At 50.8% G+C, this 22,186-nt stretch overlaps 1 long non-coding RNA gene across 1 annotated transcript; it reads left to right on the forward strand.

Annotated features, from left to right (window-relative positions):
* Window positions 1–22: 22 nt before the first annotated feature.
* On the forward strand, window positions 23–7,227 carry LOC109267188 (uncharacterized). Its single transcript, XR_002079971.2, has 3 exons — window positions 23–134; window positions 5,212–5,251; window positions 7,152–7,227. It is a non-coding gene; the product is annotated as an uncharacterized LOC109267188 (long non-coding RNA).
* Window positions 7,228–22,186: the final 14,959 nt, after the last annotated feature.

Consider the following 22,186-nt stretch of genomic DNA (forward strand, 5'->3'; position numbering starts at 1 on the left):
CGCCGTGGTCCCGCCCCGCCAAGGAGGGCGCCGGGCAGCCGTGCGGAGGCGGTGCGGAGCCGCCCGGGGCGCGCCGGTCCCCACAGCGTGACGGTGGCAAGTTACGGACCCAGGTCTCCCCATTTGTAAAAGCGGTGAGAATGCATTGTTGATGTCGGAGCGTTTTGTAAACGGTTTAAAGAGATTGAGCTGAACGATGTCGGAGACGAACCACAAAGTGGAAACGGCCTTTTGCGAGTCTCGTCTGAACAGGGAAGCGCCCGGGAGGCCTGGAACGTGTCCCTAAGATGTGTTGTTCACATCTGCCAGAAAAGTGGCGTAGTCCACTTTTGGTCCCCGGGAGACCATGTTATAGCTGAGGAAACCAAATCAAAGCAAGTCAAGTGATTTGCGTCATTACGATCATGCTAGTGAGTGATGAAGTGGGGGGTTTGCACGGGGGGTCTTCAGTCTCCTTCAGATCCCTACCTCTGACACAGCCCCTCCACCAGGGCTGCCAACGTGCATTCCCAGGATGCTTCTCTGACGCATCCGCGGCAGAAAGACCTAGGTTTGGTTGCTGAGGATTTCCGGCTTTTAAGATGCTAGTCCTAGTTCTCAGCGCCCCCCACCTCCCATGTCCTCTGTTCTCTTCTCCAGGCCTCTAGTCTGCACCTCATGCCTGTCACATCACATGCTGGAGTGCAAAGCCTTGGGGAAACTGCTTAAGACCCAGGGGACACATTTTCCCCATTACTGCAGATCTTGTTACTCGAGGTGCCGACACAGGACCTGTCTGCCAGCTCCTCCTTCTTGCCCTAGCACTGCACTGAACTTGTGAAAATGGCCAGGGTTGAATCAGAAAAACTCTGAAGGGACTGCACCAGACCTCTTTATTGCAGGAAGACCTGAAAGAGAAGGTGCACGAGTGGGGTCCTGGACAAAATGTAGGTTACTAGGGGAAGGGCTTTCCTGGAGGAGGGAATGCCAGTGGGATGGCACGGAGGCACGAGTGGACATGGAGTGTGTTTGGGTCCCACAGACCTGCCAGGAACTTTTCTGCTTCCTTCACTGGAGCTTGCTCTCTTCTGTCAGCGGGAGACGTGCAGATACAGAGGAGGGTTCTTCCCAGCTTCTTGTCCTCAGTAATGCAACTAGTTTCATGTGACTTATATATTTTATTTGTTTGCATGATTATTTTCATTTTTTAAAAATGTTTATTAATTTTTGAGTGAGAGAGCACGAGCAGGGGAGGGACAGAGAGAGAGGCGGGGACAGAAGATCCAAAGCGAGCTCTGGGCTAACAGTAGTGAGCCCGATGTGGGGCTTGAACTCATGAACCGTGAATTCATGGAGATGATGACCTGAGCTGGAGTCAGGCGCTCAACTGACTGAGCCACCCAGGCACCCCCATTTTACTTTATTTTGCAAGTTTATTTATGTAAGTAATCTCTACACCCAACGTGGGTTTTGAACTCACGACCCCAAGTCAAGAGTCGCATGTTCTTCTGACTGAGCCAGCCAGGTGCCCCATCATGTGACATTAAAAGGAATCCATGCAGTTATCAAAATATATTCACCGAGACGCTGAGGCCTGTAGAGGTGCATGAAGGCAGACAGGCAGACCACACCAGCTGGATCGCCCCATCCCTATTGGAGACAGTTCCTACAGGCTATAGTGACATACTGGATGGGACTCTGGACCATTTTCCCGACAAGCCAAGGGCTCTGTCCTGAAGTAAACATTCCTAATGACCAGTGGTGTCACCAGCCCGACATGATGTCACTAACAGCACAGTCTTTGTCTGTGTCCACAGCCACATCATACAATGAATTTTAACTTATCACAGTGTTCTGACCATTCATCAAGCTGCTGTCCCTGGAGCCCAGGAGACAGGAGGATTTTCGGGGCAAATATACATGGAACCCCCTAAGTGTCAGGCCCTGAGTCAGGTGTGGGGCCCCAAAGACAAGCAAGACAAGACCCCTGCCCTCCAGGAGTTCAGGACTTTATGGAGCACACGAGTAATCACATAGTAGTGTGAGTAAGAGGCACAGGAAGTTGGGAAGGGGATGGTTTCCCTAAGAGGGGCAGGAGCGAGGGCATGACAGTGATAGTGCTGTCCTGGACCAGGTGCCCCTGTCTGTGCCCACCTGTGCTTGACCTTAGTCCTCACAGCAGCCCCATGAAGCTGGAATTCTAGGGATATTTGAGCAGGGACTTGAAGGAGAAGCAGGATTGTTCCAGGTGGAGACGGGGGCATTCCAGGCAGAGGCCACCATGTGGACACAGTGGAGGTGGCCAGCCAGCCTTCACACTGACAGCCTAGCCTGGCTAGGCTGTTTACAGGTGAAAACTAGGGTTGACATTAGTGACCATAGGTGGCAGTGAGCCCAGGACAAAGGCACTGGGGTCACAGGAGATAGATTCCGAGAAAAGTAGAGAGGAATCTGGGTGGGTATGTTTGCAAAATCCTCTGGATTCTTATTTGATGAAACTCAGGGATAGAGCTTAATCCGTATGTTGGGTACAAATTTGCCACATAATTTTGGAAGCCCTGGTTTCCTGGGTTAAGCAACATGTCCACAAAGCAAACCTTAAAACTTTCTGAGCCTGCAGAAAGTCAAAGGTGGGTCAGTCTTCTCTGTGTGGTGATCTTGGCCATCAGAGGAACAGCTGTCTTATAATTGCTCAGATTTGATTGTCTTGATTAAAGGCAGCAGCTTCTGTGCTGTGAGTTACATGAAAGGGAAGAAATTTAGCAAATTTTTAGCAAAGGGAGGAAATTTACTAAGCGTTAGGGGTGCTCCTTCCACAGAATCCTGTGTGTGGATAGGCTGGTAGACGGACAGACATACGACGTTCTTCATGATCCTCTAAAGGTTGCAGAACCTAGAGGAATGGAGTAACATCTGTGCAAGTTGTCCTAGACTAGGGAAGAGAGAGAGGGTGGCCTCCAGCGGGCTCTGTCCCTTAGAGTAAATTGACCATGGGGTTAGTCGCTTAATCACTCAGCGCCCTACTTACCTGTCTGTAAAGTGGAAACAATAGCATTCAGAGCTTGTGTGCAAAGGGAAGGAGGACAGACGCAGAAGTGCAGTTGGAGGCCCCATGGGGAGGATCAGTGTAGCTGCTGTGAGGTCAGGGCTGGTCCAGCAGAGAGGTACACAGAAGGATCTGAGGCAGTGCATTAAAAAACACTTCGCATGATTTGCCTAAGTGCGTGATCCAGGCTTCTGGCCGGGGACATTTTGAATCAATTTGCATTACCTCCAAAGCACCTCTAATTTCCGGAGTCAAATACAAAATGTGTCACTGCAAACTCCTGCATTTGTATGCAGAGCTTACTGCCTGCCCATGTCTTGTCTGAAAGATTGAACATTGTCCTGATCAATTTAATCACATTTTGGATGAGGAGAGTTACTTTACCCAGGAAGGGACAGAGAGATACGTGGACAGGGAGTCCAGGACGGGCCTGTTTTGTTCTGAACAGGCTTTTGCTGTATGTCCTTGGGCCATTTCCCTCCTGGGTACTGTTCCCCTGCTAGAATGTGACCTCCCTGTGGGCAGGTGACAAAGACTTCTTTTGCTCAACCAGACTTTAGTCCTGAATCTTCTCCTAGGCTCGTATGGACACTTCCATATAAAATCCAGTTTTGATAAGAGCCCTGCTAAGTTAATGTAACCAGAACCCTGTATTCTCCATATCTCTGATGGCCTTCCATATCTTATCGGATTCTTCATCCCCCACCATCTCCCAGGTGTCTGATCACCTGGGCCTGTCTTCAGCATGAATCCGGTTAGGTTGGTTTAGCCAGAATCCCCGTTTATCGCTGAGGTTTCTTCTTAGTCGTTTTCCATCCGCCGACTCCCTGCCCCCACTCCTTGGTTATAAATTCCCACTTGCCCCTGCTGTATTTGGAATGGAGCCCGATTCTACACCAAGGTCTCTTGTCCTCTAGCGCAATAGTCCTGAATAAAATCTGTTTTTATTGCTTTAACTACTCTCTGGCCCTGGTTTTTCTCTGACACAGGGTTAGGTGTTCAGGTGCCATCACTCACAACAGGGTGGGTGCTTTGGGGCAGCCATCTGAGGCTGGGAGGAAGAGGGCAGGGTCAGGTCCCAGCTGTTTCCTGGGAGAGCAACTGAGACAGTAGATCCCGTCCGACCAGACCTCACCTAGGAAGGGAATGTGAATGATCTATACTGGTGGAGAGGAGGTGGGTGTTGGGGTTCACCAGCTCTTTCCGGCTGACTTTAGTGGTTTCTATGGTGACTGGAGATGATTAGATTAGGAGTCACCTGCTCCTTCCAGCTTCAGACTCTCATAAGGTCATTCTCAAACCTTCTCTCTGCCTTTCTTCCTTAGCGTCTTTTTTTGGAGCCCCTTCCATCTGTCCTTTAGAGCCGGTCACTAGATCCTGGAAGCTGGTGTTTGGGTTGGTCCTCTGGGAGCATGATCAAGTTGGATCCCGATAAAGCACAGACTTCCAGTTAAATTTGATTCAGATCAGCAATGAATCATTTTTCAGTGTAAGCATATCTCCAAGGTTGTGTGGGAGGGTACATTTATACTAAAAGTGATTCATTATTTATTTGAAATTCAAATTTAACTGGGCATCCCGAATTTCATCTGCTCACACTGGCACCCAGATCAGTCCCCTCACTCACAGAGAATGAGCCATGATGGTGGCTGCACTGAATTGGTGTGTCTTAGGTAAACATCGTCCTTTGAATATGCTGCTGAGTAAGCCCATGATGTTTTCTTTTTCTGAGTCTGTTAAGTCTCTAAATTTACATCAGCCTCTAGGAAATGAGCCTCACACAGGGAACCCCCCAGGCTCCTGTGTTTAACACCCTTCCGGCTAGGGGTGAGGGCATCTGTAGGGGATTTTTTTTTTTAAACGTTTATTTATTTTTGAGACAGAGGGAGACAGAGCATGAACGGGGGAGGGGCAGAGAGGGAGACACAGAATCCGAAACAGGCTCCAGGCTCTGAGCTGTCAGCACAGAGCCCGACGCGGGGCTCGAACTCACGGACCGCGAGATCGTGACCTGAGCTGAAGTCGGACCAACTGAGCCACCCAGGCGCCCCTGTAGGGGATTTTTAAGACACAGACGGGGTTGAGCACTCTCTCGCTTTTGCATACGGTTTCCCAGGTCCCTTGCAGCCCAGACCCGGAGCCCGCATAGGGAACACCTCATCTAGCCTAATGTTCTTGCTTTTCAGGTTAGGAAGCCCAGGCCCAGAATGCAGGCGACTTGCCCAGGTCAGTAGTGAGTGACTTTGTGAGCTATATTTATTTATTATGTATTTATTTATTTGGATTCAGTTTTTATTAATTTAGTTTAAACCAGATCGTAATAAAACAACTCACCGGCCCTGTATATGCTTAATTTACATTTAAAACAAGACAACCTGTGGGGGCACCTGGGTGGCTCAGTCGGTTGAGCATCTGAATCTTGATTTTAGCTCAGGTCATGATCCCAGGATCGTGGGACCAAGCCCTGCGTCGGGCTCCTGGCTGAGTGTGGAGCCGGCTTGGGGTTCTCTCTCTCTCTCTCTCTCTCTCTCTCTCTGCCCCTCCTCCCCCTCAAGTTCTCCCTCTCTGTCTCTCAAATATATATATATATATTTATTATATTTATATAATATATTTATATATAAATATATTTATTTTATCAAAATTTATTTTTATATATTTATATATTTTTAAATATAAATAAATAAATATATATATATGTGTATATATATATATATATACATATATATACACATATATATATATACAACCTGTGAACAGACTAACTGAAAAAAGATTTGAAACATTTGGGAAAAATTGAACATGGGCTGGACAATGAGTTATTTCTAATTTTATTGGTTATATTAGTTTCTAATTGCTGCTGTAACCAATGACCATAATCATAGTGGTTTAAAACAATACAAATTTATTGTCTTACTGTTCTGGAAGTCAGAAGTCTGAAATTTAGTCACTGGACCAAAATCAAGAACTGTGTTCCTTCTGGAGGCTCTGAGGGAAAATCTGTTTCCTTGTCATTTCTAGCTCCTAGAGCCTGCCTGCTTTCCTTAGATCCTGGCCCCACGTCACTCTGACTTGTTTCTGTAATCACATCTCCTTCTCTGACCCTGACCCTCTTGCCTGAATGATCTAGGACACCCTCCCCACCACCATCTCAAAAGCCTTAATTTATTTTTTAAAATCTTTACTTATTTATTTTTTAAAGTAAGTTCTAGGCCCAACGCAGGGCTTGAACTCATGACCCCAAGATCGAGAATCACATGCTCCACCAACTGAGCCAGCCAGGTGCCCCTCAAAAGCCTTAATTCAATCACATCTGCAAAGTCCCTTTTGTCACATGAGAGAACATATTCACAGGTTTGGGGCAGTTACGACATGAATATCTTTAGGGGTCCATTTTTCTTCCTACCACATTTATGATAGAGGTGTCTGAATTACATTTCTGAAAAAAGTTCTTAGCAATTAGAGACGGGGTAGTCCCAGGTGAAATGATTTGCTTTAAAATGCTCTTGTTATGGACTGAGTATTTATTCCTGCACCCCCAACCTTTCCATTCATTTGCTGAAGCCTTAATCCCCAATGTGATGGTATTTGGAGATGGGGCCTTTGGGAGATAATTAGGGTGATATTAGGTTAGAGGGTAGAGGCCTCATGATGGGTTAGTGGCCTCATAAGAAGACATTTCTCCTCATGCACACACTAAGGAGAGGCTATGTGAGGACACAGGGAGAGGGTGGCCATCTGCAAGCCAGAAAGAAAGTTCTTACGAAGAAACAAACTGGGCAGCTCCTTGACTTTGGACTTCCCAGCCTCCAGAACTGTGTGAAATCGATTTCTGTTGTTTAAACTCCCCAGTCTACGGTATTTTGTTATGGCAGCCGGAGAAGACTAAGACAACTCTAGAAAAAGGAGAAAAGAAAAAAAAAAAAATCCCCCAAACCAAACAGGGAACAAGAATGGCAGAAATTGCTGGTTGTGGAAGCTAAGTTTTGGAGACGTGGGGCTCTTATACTATTTGAAAGATTTTCTGCGTGTTTGAAATTTTCCACAGTAAAAACAAATATGCAAGTTTTAAAAGAAATTTTAGAAGTTTTAATTGAAGTAGAGCTGACATATAATCTTGTGTTAGTTTCAGGTGTACAACATAATCATTCAGTGATTACATACGTCACAAAATGCTCACCTCGGTAAGTATAGTTACCACCCGTCACCATACCAAGTTATTACAGTATTATTGACTATATTCTTTGCGCTGTACTTTTTATCTCTGTGACTTCATTACTTTACAACTGGAAGTTCATACCTCTGAATCTTCTTCACCTATGTTTTTTTTAAACTTTAAAAAATTTTATTTGAGAGAGAGAGAGTGCTAATGGGGAAGGGGTAGAGAGAGGGGGAGAGAGAATCCCAAGCAGACTCCATGCTTAGTGCAGAGCCTGACTTGGGGCTTGATCCCATGACCGTGAGATCACAACCTGAGCTGATGTCAAGAGTCGGACACTTGGGGCATCTGGGTGGCTCAGTTGGCTAAGCGGCCGACTTCGGCTCAGGTCACCATCTCACAATTCGTGGGTTCAAGCCCCACGTTGGGCTCTGTGCTGACAGCTCAGAGCCTGGAGCCTACTTCAGATTCTGTTTCTGCCCCACCCCCGCTCTTGCTCTGTCTCTCTCTGCTTCAAAAATAAATAAACATTAAAAAAAAAAAAAGACACTTAATGAGCCACCCAGGGGGTCCTTAATCCTCTCCCCTCCAGCAACCACCAGTTTGTTCTCTGTATTTATGAGTCTTAAACATGTAATCTTTATGAAACTAAAACACAAATAGATATGTAAGTCAATGGAAAAGCATAGAATGTCCAGAAATACACCCAAATATTTGTAGGAATCTAGTAAATAAAAGTGTGGCATTTCAAATCAGTAGGGATATCTAAAAAGTATTGCGACAATTGGTTAGATATGTGGGAAAAAATCTGGGTTCTTAACTCTTGCCTTATACCAAAATTAATTCTAATTTGATAAAAGATTTGATTAACTAGAAAAAAATTAAACCATAAGTTTGCTAGAAGTAAACATGTGAAGCCATTTAAAAAATTGTAACGGTGTTGGTGGGGGGGGGGGAAGGGCCTTTCTAAGTGTGATACAAAACCTTGCCTGGAGGAAAAAAAGCATAAATAAAATCAAAGATAGATGCCTCTGAAAAATATTTGCAACTCATGTCACAAAGGGTTAATTTCCTCGGCATGTAAAGAGGTCTCAGCAATCAGTGTGATAGGCATTTCTCCAAAGACAGTCTATAGATGGCTAATAAGAACAGGAAAAGGTGCTCAGCCATGCTTAGCCATTAAGGAAATGCAAATCAAAACCACAGTGAGGGCGCCTGGGTGGCTCAGTCGGTTAAGCGGTTAAGCGGCTGACTCTTGGTTTTGGCTCAGGTCGTGACCTCACAGTCGAGGGATTGAGCCCCTCGGCAGCCTCTGTGCTGGGCTTCCTGCTGGGTATGGAACCTGCTGAAGATTCTCTGTCTCTCCCTCTCCATCTGCCCCTCCCCCCCACTCTAAAAAAAAAAAAAAAAAAGAGTGGAGCAGGGAGGGAAGATAACAAGTCCTGGAGAGGACTTGGAGAAACTGGGACCCTCATACATTGCTGGTGGGAATGTAAAATGGTACATCTGTTTTGGAAAACAGTTTGACTGTTCCTCAAAATGGTGAACATAAACATAGAGTTACCGTAAGACTAAGCAATCCACTCTGAGGTATTTTTCAAAGAGAAATTAAAAGATACATCCACCTAGGGTGCCTGGGTAACTCAGTTAGTCCAGCAATCGACTGTTGATTTCAGCTCAGGTCATGATCCCAGGGTCGGGGGATCGAACCCCATATCGGGCTTGCACGGAGCATGGAGCCTCCTTGGGATTTTCTCTCTCTCTCTCTCTCTCTCTCTCCCTCCCTCCCTCTGCCCGTCTCCCATGCTTGCTCGATCTCTCTCTGTCCATTACCTCTTTCTCTCCCTAAGCAAACATATGTCCACTCCAAAACTGTTACAATAACGTTCATTATTTATAATAGTCACAAAGTGGAAACAACCCAAATGTTCATCAACCGAAGAAAAAGGAATACCAACTGAGGTGTATCCCTGCAATGGAATATCATTCAACAATAAAAGGGAATGAATTTCTGACATCTGCTGCAACATGGGTGAACTTTGAAAACAATATGCTAAGTGAAAGAAGTCAGCCATATGATTCTATATGTGCGAACTAAACATCCAGCATAGGCAAAACTATGTCGAGAATAGATTAGTGGTTGCTTCAGTCCGGCAGGGGTGGTGAGGACTGGAGTTGGGGGGCAGGGACTAATAATGGGTACCCTGGGTTTCATTTTGTGAGGGAGACAAAATGTTCTAAAATCCAACGGTGGTGATGATTGCACAGCCTGCGAAGAGACTAAAACCCCTGAACTGTACGCTTTATGTAGGTGAGTTTGTGGAATGTGAATTGTTTCTTAATTAAGATGTCAACCAAAATTTAATACAAACAAGACCAGAAGCAAAAAGGAAAATGGACGTGAACATAAGCAGACAATCCATGGAAAGGGAAGTGCCTCTTAGACCCATGAAAAGAGGTTCAACTTCACTCATAAGAAGAGAAATATAAATTAAAATGGTAATGAGTACCATTTTCACCTATTTGATTGGGAGATTTTTTTAAAATAATTTTTTAAGTTTATTTTTAATTATTTTGAGAAAGATATGGAGAGTGTGTTGGGGAGGGGCAGAGAGAGAGGGGGAGAGAGAGAGAATCCCAAACAGGCTCCACGCTGTAAGGGCAGAGACAGATGCGGGGCTCGAACTCATGAATTGTGAGATCATGACCTGAGCTGAAACCAAGAGCTGGATGCTTAACCGACTGAGCCACCTAAGCACACCTGGGAGAGTTTTTAAAAAAAAATGTTTATTTTTGAGAAAGGGTGCACTTGCAGGGGTGGGGCAGAGAGAGAGAGGGGGACAGAGGATCCGAAGCAGGCTCCTTGCTGACAACAGAGAGCCCGATGTGGGGCTCAAACTCATGAACTGTGAGATCATGACCTGGCTGAAGTCGGACACTTAACTGACTGAGCTACCCAGCCACCCCACGGTTGGGAGATTTTAAGCAAAGTGTGACAATGTGAAATTTATTGGCCAGACTGTAGGGAAACACGTTCACGCCAATGATGGAAATAAAGACACAGAACCTCTGAGGAAGGCTATTTGGTGACATCTATTACATTTATATAGGCACACCTGTGCCTGCACGGGACTGCCATGCACCTCTGAAGCCATCTGCCTCTAGGCTTGTCTTACATGAGAGGCCTTCGGTATTAAGCTCCTGTTATGCTGGGTTTTCTGGTGTATGAGTCCTAACTGATAATCCCAGCAATGCTACTTCAAGGAACTTATTCTAAAAGTTGTCCGATATGTGTTATAGGAGCAGAGTGGAACCACCTCAATGTCCATCAAAAGGAAAGTAGTGGGATGCCTGGGTGGCTCAGTCGGTTAAGCGTCCGACTTCGGCTCAGGTCATGATCTCACAGTTGGTGAGTTCAAGGCCCTCATCAGGCTCTGTGTTGACAGCTGACAGCTCAGAGCCTGGAGCCTGCTTCCGATTCTGTGTCTCCTTTTCTCTCTGCCCCTCCCCCGCCCACACTCTGTCTCTGTCTCTCTCTCAAAAATAAATACACATTAAAACATTTAAAAAGTTAATTAAGAAAGTAGTTAAATAAGTGGTGGCACCTTCATACACCCTCCCCCAGAATGCAGCGTGGCTTTACGCGGGAACGAGGATGCTTTTTATGTGCCAGTGTTCGATGACCTCCAAGATGCCTTGTTAAGTGCTCTGTGTCGGAAGTGCGACCATTTGTGTAAAGAGTGTTAAGAAATACAACCCTGTAAAGATACAGGACAATTTGTGGACTGATGTGTAGAAACTGATAACACGGGATGCCCCTGTGGCTGGGGGGCTGGGGTAAAAGACTCACTTGTCACGACACACCCTTTTGGTACCTTTTGGATTTTATACCACGTACCTTTACCTATTCAAAAGTGGTAAGCAGAACAAAGGACGCAGCACCAGGAAGATGGGGATGGGACGGTTCCTTCACACTCGAAACTACCAGGGGTGTCGGCTGCTTCCACGCCCACGGCTTCCCCAGAATACCAGGGGAGTTGGGAAGCACAGTCTTGCTGCCCGAGAGACTGGCTTCTAACTTGCTGTGTGCCTTTAGGCCGGTCACTTCCCCTCTCTGAACTTCAGCCGGACTACCTGACAACTTACGGGCCTCCCAGATCCCGGGCTCCGCACTTGCCGGAGGGCCAATGTGAGGGTCACTGCACTGCCGCTAGATGGCGCGCTGCCCCTGCCGCTGAAAGAGACGCTGTGGCTGAGGCCCACCCAGCTTTTAAAACCAATTGAGTCACCTGAGGGACTTTTTACGTCAAAAAGCCACCTCCCCGTCTTGAGCGTGAGTGATTCAGAGGGGTGCCGAATGACAAAACAGAGCGGCTGAAGGCTGAGGTGGAGGATACAGTCAAGTGGCCTCAACGTGCCTGTATCCTCAGTCAAGGGGGGCAGGGGGGCCTGGCTTGAGAAGGTGGCGGGACCCCAGGCCTGGCTCAAGGTTTCAGGCTCCCTGTCAGTTCAGGGATGCCTTGGCAGGGGGCAGGGAGCCTCGAAGGGCATGCGTCGTGGAATCAGGGGTGGGCGGTCTGCTGACCTTTCCGAGCCTGTGTTTCTCATCTGTAAAATGAGTGTAATAATCACAGCTACCCTACAGGGTTGATCTGACAAAGTGCTACGTGTGGTTCTCTTTCGTAGTCTCTACCCTTGACACATCAGAAGGGTCAGTAGGTATAGCTGTCATGTGGATAAAGAGTGGAAAGGCCGCTTTTACAGAGGACACCTTCTCCTGGGGATTGACATCCTGGGGATTGAGCCCCAGATGGGGCTCCTCAGAGAAAGGAGCTTCCCGGGTTTGAGGCAGCAGTCTTTCCGCACTATTTTGCAGAAGTTGCTAATCGTTGCTGGGCTCGGAAGGCATTCCCTAGCCATCTGATGTCGACGTTTCCCAGATTTTACTTTTTATGGGGACATGAGAGGAAAGTACTGCATATCTTCGCTTAAAAGCAGTTCTGTTTAAATGTTACAAAATGTAAACGCTATGGAATAAGAAGGGAGGATGGCCTTTTTAAGAAGTTTTTGGCCAAAGCCAGCATTTGAAACTGCTGGAAATCAGTAGGGCCGTTAATGTGTACTTTTTAGCGGCTCCGGGGGAAAAATGACCTTTTCTTTGCAGCAGAGATAGGCTTTAGCACGGAGGGGGCAGGCAGAAAACGTGTCAGGGGATGACAGTCTTTTCCTGGCTGAAAAAGTGACCGTGTGGGAGGGGCGTTGGCAGTGCTGGCTCCCTGGCCCAGCGGAGCATCCCCCTGTGCGATGTGCCTGGAGGAAGGGACATCCTTTTTGCCGCACAAAGGGGCTCTTTGCTCAGCCCATGAGGTTGTCCCTCCCAGGAGGGGCTCCTTTTCCGTTCTACCAAAGGCGCATCCCTGCTTGCTTTAGCCTTCAGAGGGTAGAGTGGAAACTGGTTTTCCTTTCCCCAATGGAGAGAGGCCCAAAGAGCAGCAGATCTCAGACTTTTTTTCACTTTGTTTCTTCAAAACAGTGCTTCCAGAACGTTCCTGTTAGAATGTGGATACCCAGGTCGACTACCTGGAGAGTCTCAAGGGGTGGGTCTGGTGAGTTGGTCCTGGCAGGCCTTGGGCTGCCTTAGCCCTGTGTGATGATGGGAATCTTGTGCGAGGGGCCCTGGGGCAGGGGCCAGGGGCCAGGGGACGGCACGGAATGATCCCAGAAGCAGGGGCTGGGGAGAGCCAGCTGAGGGGCCACAGAGGCCCAATCTCAGGGATGCTGGCTGAGCAGATGAAGTGGACCATTCCGTCCCAAAGCAAAGAGCCACCCAGGAGCCCAGGCTGGGGGGAATGAGGGGCAGGGGAACACTGTATTTTCAGTCTGCGCTCTGCTCCTTCCCACCCTGTGACCGCGGGCAAGTTATTCAACCTCCCTGAGCCTTGGCCTCATCTGTAAAAGGGGGAGAGTGATTGCTGGCATCTGGTAGGTATTCAACAGTGACAGCTGTTCTCTTCCCTGTAATAGGTCCTTTTAACTTGGCCCATGGGTCCCTGGGGGGAGGCTTGTGTCTGCCTGTGCTGTGGGCACAGGGGATGGGGGGGGGGCAAGCCTGTGCTTCTCATAACTATGCCTATACCCACCCTTCCCCTTGCCAAGGCCCCCCCTGGGCCAGCATGGCCGGCCTTCTCTGACTCTTTGTCTCTCGGTTCAGAGCAGCTGAAGGTGCAGACTCCCATGACCACCTCCTTGGTTAGTGCCTCAGTTTCCTGATGAGTGAAATGAGACAGGTTGAGATGCCTATGGGGTTCCTTCCAACTCTGGCCAAATTTGTACAATGATTAGTTCTGCGCTACGCTAACTGAGGCAGGGAAAGGGGAGATCCACGCGGATACTTCACGACCCTGCTGTAGATGTGACCTGGGGCCCGCACTGACTCCTGACAGCCCTTAGTGCATCCTTGGTACCACGGGGCATTGTCTGGATACAGGGGTTAGATTTTTGGCCCTGGACTGACAGGAAGGAAGGGGACAAGGACTCTCCACGATTGTGAAAGCCAGAGAGGTCTTTCGGCTCGAGCCTGGCTCTGCCTCTTCCCTTGTATGACTTTGGACACGTTATTTTGGCTTACTACATCGAGTCTCCCGATTCGCAAATGGAGGGGCAGAGTCAGGTGCTCCCTGTCTGGCCTTTCCATAATGGCAGACCCGCAAGGTTGGGATGGGTTGGTCCTAAACTGAATTGTCTGTAAGTTTCCCCATGAAGGTCCATCCAGCCCTCATTGTTTCCAGGCTTGGATGTGAAAGCTTCCTCTTCCTAGGTGTTTTAGCTGTGGGATTTTGGGCAAGTCCCCCGGACTAGCTGAAGTGTGGAGACTTCATCTGCAAGGTGGGCATGACTTCAGCCGCTTCATAGGTTCGGGGTGGGGGGCAGATGAGGGGCTAACTGCAAAGTGGGAGGGCCGGGGATAATGGATTACAAGGCCCATCTGAACACCTCAGAGCAGGATGGAGTGAAAGCGGCTGCTGGTCAGTTGTCGATGCTGGAAGTGGGAATAGTAGGACAGCAGTGTGGTCCAGGCACACAGCTGGCCCCGGCCTCTTGGGAACCCGTTCAATTGCCCACCCCGACCCCTCGCCCGAAGCTGGCCCCGAGGGAGGTGTGTTCAGGGGAACTTGGCTTTCCTGAGTGTCTTCAGCTGTTGGGGGGTGGAGGAGCCAAGTGGACTTCGGGCACCTGCTCCTCGGGTCCTCAGCTCACTCCTGCAGGCCTCTGCCCCTCCTCCCTGCCCTGGAGGCAATGGCTGCCTCCGCCGCCCTGCCAGGGGTCTGATTTGTGGGCTGGAAGCTCCTGTGAAACGTGAGGCCAGGGAGAGCCAGCGAGGTTCCATCACAGGGTTTTAAAAATCTTCTCCCTTCCGGACTCTGCTGCAGGTCCTCCTTGGCCTCCCTGGCAGGGGGAGTAGCTCGTTCTTGGCTCTAGAGGCAGCAGCTGGGCATCCCAGGCCCTGCCAGCTCTTGGATCGCTGCGTGCTCCCCGCCACTCCTCTGTCTAGGCTGTGTGGAGTGGGAGCCCCCCTCCTGGGGAGCTGGTGTTTCCATCAGCCTGCACTTTGCTGCCGGGCTCGTTTTCTGGAAACTCTAAATCATACGCATTGTTGCCCTGTTCTGAAGCTTCCCCTGGCTCCCTGTTGCCTGTGGGCTAAGATACCCACTCCCGGCTGGGTGGAGGCCTCCAAGATCTTTCTTCCATTCTCCTCCCCCTCCTGTCCTTCTTCCTTCCCTCCCTCTCACACTTGCACACCATCGTTTGATGCCTGTGAGGCCCCAGCGACATAACCACGGAGGCGACGGATACAGAGCTGGTCTTCTCAGCTCCACTCCCTTCCCTTCCCAAGGCAGCCTTCCCATTGTTCCAGATCCTTCCGAGAACATTCCTTTGCCTGAGCCCAGCTCAAGTTCCTGTCGCTGAAACCACAGCAGAGTGAAGACAGCAAGTGTACCCATCACCCCAAGCCTTCCCTGGGCTCCCTTTTTAATGCCCCTCCTGGTGCTACCCTCTCTCATAACCATTGATCTGCTCTCTGTCCCTCTGGATTAGTTTACACTTTCCAGACCTTTATATGAATGCAATCGTACGATGTGGGCTCTTTCTGTCTGGTGATTTGTGACCCGTCCGTGCTGCACGTAGCGCTGGCCATCGCTCTGCGTTTCTGAGTAACGAGTTGTGCTCGGCATGGGTATTGCGGTTGGTTTATCCGGTTACCCGCTGGTGGATGTTGAGGTTGTTTCCGGTGTTTGGCTATTACAAATGCAGCCCTGAGGGGTGTGTTGATGTGGAAGGAGCACTAATCAGGGAGGCTGCAGGCCCCAGCTCTATCCCCCCACCTGCTGCCTGCACATCCCCTCTCCTGTCTGAGTTTCAGTAATGGCTTCTGCCACATAAAGAGGACGCATGGTTCCTGAGGTCCCACCAACGCTGATAGTTGGCTATCTTTACGTTTCTGCATTGTTGGAGCACTCCGTGGCCCCCTGCACACTGCTGGGCTCATGGCCAGTGAGGGCCTGGTCAGGACCTGGATGCTGCGGGCACCTCGCCGCCTGAGCCTCACCCTGGAGCCCCGAGGGGGGAACGTCCTGTTGCTCGGCAGCTCCAGGGGCTTAGGCTAAGGACTTTGGAATTTGAGAGGACCCCTGACTCGTGCACGAGTCCCCTGCACTGCTGGCCCCGGCTCTGCTCGGGTACTCCCAGGGACAGGAGTCTCTGCCTCACGTGGCCGCCCCACCCACTGCCCCGCCCTCTGATTCCACCGGCTCCTGGGGACAGGTGGACGGGGTGGGGTGGAGCTGGGTCTGTCCCTGCTCTCTCTCCCCCTGGCTCGCTGGCCTCCCTCCCTGCTCCCAGCAGCCTCAGCAGCGCCCTACTTAGACCCCAGGGAGGGGTCTGCCCATCTGTTCACTGTGACGGGCTGGAGGGGGTGGGGTGGCAGCAGGCTTGTATCGCGTGTGTGGTGCCAAATCTGGAAGATTAATCCCAAATCGCTCAGGACTCGGGAACAATGCAATGGTTTCCCTGCAGCCTGATGTCCCCCCGCAACTTGCTGCTCCCCCCCCCCCCCCCGGTGGGTCAGGAAGCGCTGTGCTCGGGCTCACCCTGCCTTCCAGAGGCTGCCGAAGCAGGACCTGGGTCCCCAGTCACCTGGGAGGGGAACCTGGGAAGGTGAAAAGACAAAGCGGCACAACTGGCCACGGGCTGTGGTGGCTGGGTGTGGCAGGTGGAGCCACACAATCTTGGGCTCAGACCCTGGTTCTGACACTTACTGGTTGGTCGGGTGACCTTAGGCAAGTGATGTGAGAGCCCTGGCCTCCTCTCCTCACTCTGGCCTCCTCTCCTCACTCCTTCCCCTGGGTTATGATGAGGCTCTGCTAACACCTAGCCCAGCTCCTGACACACGCTTAATAAATATTCTTTGTCCCACCCACCTCAGCCCCGACTGACCTAAGGGCCTTGGATATCCGGCAGTTTCCTGTGGCAGATCTCAACTCTTGGGGCCACCTGATTGCTCTAGCGACTGCCCTCCCCTCAGGGACAGACCAGGTGCCTGAGAGAGGGGCTGGGTGTGAGCTGGGAAGCGGGCAGGAAGGGCCGCGCTCCGCTCGGGAGCTGGGGGTCAGGTGTGGAGAAGGGGGTGAAAGCTGAGCCAGGCGAGGACGCGCTTGCTATTTTCAGCAAATTCAAATCCCCGGCCCAGGTCAATGACATCCGGGAACTCAGGAACGGAGCTGATGGGACTGGAGCCCAGCCACCTGTGAGCTTTGATTAAGCAGACAATTTTAGAGCATAGATAAAAGGAAGGGGGTAAGTAGATGGAGGCAATAACAGTTCACCAAGAACATGCGGGAATAAATGTTACCATGAATTAAGGGCCCTCTGTTTTGTCCTGTCCTCGTTGATATTTTCATCAAAGGTTTGAATAATGGCACCGAAGGCTGGATTATCAAATCTGTGGGTGGTATGGAGCTGGGGGAGAGTGGGTATAGATTTAATAGTGGAACCTGGCTTCAACACCTGGAACGCCATCAAAAGCCTGGAACAAACCAGATAAGATCTAGCAGTGCTAAGTGGGTGAGATTGTGCACTGACATTAAAAAGAGCAACCGCCGGGCTTCGCGCAGGAGAGGCCTGGCTCGCCACGTACCTAACGGGCACTGACTTTTTCTCTGATTTGCTACCAGAATGCCCAGTCAAGGACAGAGTGATGTCCTCGGTCCTCCCTGGCTTGGATCAATAAGCAGGAAAGCAGGGAGAGGAGGGAGGATCACTTTAGCTGTGAGTTGTCAGCTTGGGGGAAGAATGCCGTGGTCCCCCTCCCCCAACCTGGCCAAGTGCGGCAGTGGGCTCCAGAGAGTTCCTCATACAAATTACGCTACAGGGGGAGATGGCCTCTTCTTCCCAGGTTGGGCGTCTATGGCCGAAGTGAAATTGCTGCTCTACCCTCTGCCTGTTTGAACAAGGGAGAGAATTCTGGGGAGTGGTGGCAAGGCTCACTGGGGGCCATCTCACTATCTGGCATGGTTAGGATGTGTGAATATCCCTGTGGGTCATATAGACCCTGCGAGGTGGTGCGGTCACCTCGGGATTTTTACAGCGTTCCACAAGAGTGCTGGCTGTGGGGCCAGAGGTAGCTGGGAGGGACCCCCCCCCCTCCCAGCAAAGGCTGGAGCTGTGGGGACATTGGGTTGCCCCTCTGTGGAACAGAACGGTGAAGGGGCTCGTCTATGCCTTCTGAAAATCCCACACAGGGCCCTGGAGGGCCAGCACTTAGAGCCGGGTCACAGGGCAGGCTTCCCTTGTCATTCAGCCCTCTTTGGCAGCCCGACTGTGGAACCACCAGAAATAGAGGGTGGCAGTGGGGGAGAAGAACGTGCCTCCTCCCCTTTCGAAGTCCTTCTGGAGCCGGAGAATATTAGCATTAAAATGGATTTGAGATTAAAGTTGTTAACTGAGCTACACTGGACTGGACTTCCTTATACCCAAGAGTGACCACAAAGCTTTGGGATTGGCCCTGGCTGTTATTTAAGAGACAGGAACAGGGGAACTCAACCTAGTGTTGCTAAGGGCCATGAAGGGAGGGAAGACAAAGCTATTTCTTCCCTGTGGCCTGCCTGGTTCACACTGTGCAATAATCCTGTTGCAGGAGCCTGGGGGCCACGGGGCTTTCAGCTGCGCCAAGAAGGCGAAAATCCTATCCCCGCAGCACCCCTTCCCGCCTTCGGTGACACGAGTTACTGCTGTCGGCGGTTCCAGGGATCGCTCAACGTCACAGTGACAAGTAAGCTCTCCGTCTCCTCCTTCTGCCATCCTCACTGTGTCCACGACGTCTCCTCTCCTGGTCACAAGATGCCTGCCGCTGTTCCGGGCATCGCACGTAGACCTGGCGAGGTCTGGTCCAAGTAGTGGCGTTTCCTCCACCGCGATTTCTTTTAGGAGGAGAAATGCCTTTCTGCCCCCACAGACTTCCCCCAAAGAGACCCTTAACCAGACTTGAGCACACTCATAACTGATCCGATCTTTGGAAAGAATGCTGGAGGTCACCGTGATTGATTTAGTCTCTAGAACTGAGGTTGGGAAAGGGTGAGCACCTGAAGAATGTCAGTCCTCTGCCATCGAGGCAGAGGGGTGCAGGGATGATTTTCGATTAGGTGACCGGTAGTACCTGCCACAGTGGCCCACACGACAAACTCCGGGGAAGGTTGGGTGGGCTGCAAGCTCTGTGTGAGCCTACGAGTCAGATGGACTCCTAGGCTGCTTTAATAAGAGAGTAGCATCCAGAGCAAGAGAGAGAGCGGTCATTGTGTCTCTGTGCTGGCTGGGCCACACGCGGTGTGTCAAGTCCCAGGGGAAGAAGTAAGTGGAAGCTCTTACAGAGAAGGGAGTGGGATGGGTGGGTGTCTAGCACACTGTCATGGGAAGTAGGGCTGAAAGAATAGGGCATTGAACCGGGAGAACACTGGGAGACACCTTTCCATATGGGGAGCCATCCTGAATCCTAGAGAGATGCCCACAACAGAGGGAATCACCTCATGTGGTTCTGGAGGGCACAGCCAGACCCAGAAGCAGTTCTTATCTCAATAGAAGGAAGACATTTATGGTCACTAGAGCTGCTGCTCAGTGAACGAAGGGGCTGCCTCAGAGGGTGAGGGTCCTGTAAATGGAGGCTCTATGACCTGCTGGGAAGCCACTGAGGCAGTTCTTGCTTTGGTAGGGAAGTTGGATTAGAGGCCTTCCAGGCATGGAGGTGCAGTGGAAAGGGCCTGAGCTTAGGAGTCAGAGGGTCCTGGATAGGCTTTGCCGCCTACTAGCTGTGTGACTTTGGGTAAATCACTTAACCTCTCTGAGTATCACCTTTCTCATCTACCAAACTGAGGGTAACAGTACCTGCCTCACAGGGTGGTTGTAAGTTCTGTAAAGTCTGTGGCACATAGTAGATACTCAAGGATGAACGGACCCTTAATTCTTTGGAGAGAAGCTGGCAAGGACACCCGCTGTACCATACCAAAAGTGTCCTTAGAGCTTTTTCTGCCCTGGATGAGGCAGATGGAGAGGGTTTTTTTTTTTTTTTTTTAATGTTTATTTATTTTTGAGAGAGACAGAGACAGAATGTGAGTGGGTTAGGGGCAGAGAGAGGGAGACACAGAATCCGAAGCAGGCTCCAGGCTCTGAGCCGTCAGCACAGAGCCTGACGTGGGGCTCGAACTCACGAGCTGTGAGATCATGACCTGAGCCGAAGTCGGACACTGAACCGACTGAGCCACCCAGGCGCCCCCGGAGAGTTTTTACTATGGAGGTGAGGACAGAGCACAGCAAAGCCCAGGTCAGGCTCCCGGCCCCAGCAGCCCCTGTGGTCTCCCCAGTTGGACCCGTGCACGCTGGAAGGCTAGGGCCTCTCCAACCCCGAGGATAATTCCAAAGCAGACTCAGGGATGTGGACTTTCTTCCTGCCACTCTGATCCGGTCGTCAGACCAGAATATTCTGTAACTGGGGATGACCTGGTTACATGCTCCCTCTTTAGGGAACCAGAACTGTGGAAGAGTGTTGTTTTGGGGAGTTGGTCTGGGTCAAAGGCATGACCTTTTCCCCAGAAACCTTCGGCCCTTTCATCTGAAGGGCAGGGGTTGTTGGCTGGATGTTCTGCTTCCCTCGGTCCAAAGTCTAGGGCTGTGGGCAGTGTTTGCCCAGGAAGTGGGTAAAGTGTTCATGACCCCTTGTCTCCTGGTGCTAATGGGTTCCACGAACCATGTCCACCTGGGGGCTCCCCGACCCATGGAACAGCAACTGCGTGGGACGCTCTGGGGCTGAGCAGTAGCCCCTGCCCAGCACACCTGCTGCCAAGGAGATGCCCCAGTGGTCAGCTTGGCTCTCAGATACAGAGGTCAATGTGAAACAGTCCCAGCTTTCAGGACCTTGGGTCTTTCTGAGCTTTCGTTCTGGCATCTGTAAAACGAGGATGTTAATCCTCACCTAAATCGCAGAGTCTTCCAATGATAGATGAAGAACGGAGTGAGAGAGCCTTGTAAATGGAAAATGCCAGAATGTGAATTCTTGGGAGTTCACGGCCAGAGGAGATCACTGAGGTCAGTTCCATCACAGCCCCTGGCCCAAGGGCTTGGCACCACACACACAGTCCTCCCCTGCAGCTGGGAGACGAAGGGGCAGGGGGGTGTCCTGGTGTCTGTCCAGATGTACATGCGGGAAATTTCCAGCATCAGAATGACTCAACCTCAGAGATTAGCGGCTTTCATCTGGGCCCTTACTCTGGGTGCGCGAGGAGGGGAAAGGAAAGTGAGCCCATTTGGATACTAATCCTGGCGACGTCATTATCTTGCTTCACGACCTTGAGCGTCTCACTTCCTCTCTGTGAGCCAAAATCTCATCCTCTGAAAAAGAGGAGCTGGGCCAGGGATCTAGGGGAGTGTGTGGGGGTGTGGGTGTGTTTCTTTGCAATCTTCCTAGGCAGTGCCTAAGGCTGTTGTTCCAGCATCGCTGCTACCCGGGCAAGAGGAGGGGACTGTGTCCACTGTCCACTGTTTGTTTGGGGGTCTCTCGGGAAATGGAGTCTTTCAGCCTTCAAACCTGAACCCAGCTCTGAGAGTCAGAGAGCCCCCCCCGCCCCCCCCCCCCCGCCACTTTATGCTTCTCAGTGGAGACAGTGAGGTGTGCCCTGGGTGGGGAGGCGGGCATGGCCAACATGGGTAGTTGCTCTTTCCTCTGGCAGCATGTCTGTCCTACAGAAGTCCTCCCCCAGCCCTGGCTTCCTGAGATAAGTTGTGGAGATGCCGGTGGGCTTGGCGGACGGGGCCATGCTGAGCCTGTAGAAAAGACTAGGCTTTAGTGGGAGGTGGGAGGACCTCAGGTAGGACCCTCAGCTCCACCGGAATCTGCCATCTTTGGAGGGTGACGTTTTTAGGTTCGTAGTATCCCCTCTCACCAAGGTTCTGAATTAGAAACGTGTCCCGAACAGCTCTGTGACTTCCGCCAAACCTTCACCGAAGCCGTGGACCACCCTGGGGAAAGGGTGCCTTGAGAGGGTGAGAGCACACACTTGTGGACCGTGGGGCCTGGGCCCGGATCCCTGCTCTGCCACTCATCCACTGCTCGATCTTGGCAAGTGAGCTGCTCCCAAGCCGACACAAGAGCGGACACAAGATTGGGAATAACCTATGTATTTTGCAAAGGTCACGGCCTCCCATTATAGAAGGGCTTATAAGCCAAACTCCTCTTGCAATTTATTGAGGAGGAAGGACCAGCCTCTCTCTTTAGGAGGCAGAGATGTCGCTAGGCCCGCATATCCCAAAACGTGCTCTGTGGAACACAGGGGGTGCGGAGATGTCGTGCAGAGGGTCTGGTGCCACCAACGAGTTTGGGCCGTGCTGGGTTAAGCACAGGTAAATGGCTGTGTTTGCCGCAGGGCTTTTCCTAACCTTTACTAAACCAAGGGGGCTCA

This window comes from Panthera pardus, unplaced genomic scaffold (genome assembly GCF_024362965.1).
Source record: "Panthera pardus isolate Hobbes unplaced genomic scaffold, ASM2436296v1 HiC_scaffold_26, whole genome shotgun sequence".
NCBI lineage: Eukaryota > Metazoa > Chordata > Mammalia > Carnivora > Felidae > Panthera > Panthera pardus.